The sequence below is a fragment of the Etheostoma spectabile genome, chromosome 15 (genome assembly GCF_008692095.1).
Source record: "Etheostoma spectabile isolate EspeVRDwgs_2016 chromosome 15, UIUC_Espe_1.0, whole genome shotgun sequence".
In the NCBI taxonomy this organism is placed as follows: Eukaryota; Metazoa; Chordata; class Actinopteri; order Perciformes; family Percidae; genus Etheostoma; species Etheostoma spectabile.
Window position 1 is genome coordinate 19,116,782 of NC_045747.1, and position 853 is coordinate 19,117,634.

At 32.5% G+C, this 853-nt stretch overlaps 1 protein-coding gene across 1 annotated transcript in view; it reads right to left on the minus strand.

The window, feature by feature from the left end:
* Window positions 1-760: 760 nt before the first annotated feature.
* The window catches only part of LOC116703497 (ectonucleotide pyrophosphatase/phosphodiesterase family member 7), a 5,172-nt gene continuing 5,079 nt past the window's right edge, over window positions 761-853 (minus strand). The window contains exon 6 of the mRNA XM_032538259.1: window positions 761-853. This exon is cut by the window's right edge and continues 289 nt beyond it. The gene's annotated coding sequence lies outside the window, so the exon portion shown is untranslated.

The window sequence follows — 853 nt, forward strand, 5'->3', positions numbered from 1 at the left end:
GTTCACATCGTATATTGTAAGTGAAAGTAGAGAAATAGACATGATCAAATATTCACCACTTTCTTCTCAAATCAGATCTTGAAACACATTACTTGTTTTTTTATTATTGATTGATTATTATTGTTGAGTTATTTTACCTTAATTTTGTTGGTTTTAACTTGGCGTGCTTTACTCATGAATATGCTGGCTTCTTGTTTTTAATTGTTTGGGGTTCAAAAATAATTAAAACATCATCTACATCAACCAATGTTCCTGGGTCTGGTGGACCCACCACATTATTAGGCTTTTATACAGCCATAACATTTTATGTAAAAATACTTAACAGATATTTACTTTAGCTCAATTACCAATGATATATACATCATTTATGCTTCATATTTGCCATTTACCCCCCTGAGAGCATATTTATGATCATTTTTATTTTTTGGGAGAAAACGAGAGAAGAAATATTGGTGCTTATTTCTTTGAACCCAATCATAACAGGTGAAAGTGCTTGAAATGTAACAATTGTGTAACTTTGTGTGAGAATAGCAGGTGCAGAAAGACAACACAGTGTCATAGCACCTACATTTAAATACACTCGGGTCCAGTAGACCACCTCATATGTTATAGTTATGTGAATGGGAAGTGTACCGTGTGCAATCATTGAAATTAAGTTATTTTTTATGTTCTTTACAGAAAATGAGCCAAAGCCAGTGAGTTTGAGTTAGAAGAAATAATAAATAGCACAATTTGTCCAAAGACCATATAAGGGTTATAAGACAAATAGTTGCATTGTGTACATGGCTCTAGGAGGCTCTTATTCAAGGCAAAAATTGTCACCATAAGCAAAGTAAAAATAAAAACCCAGATT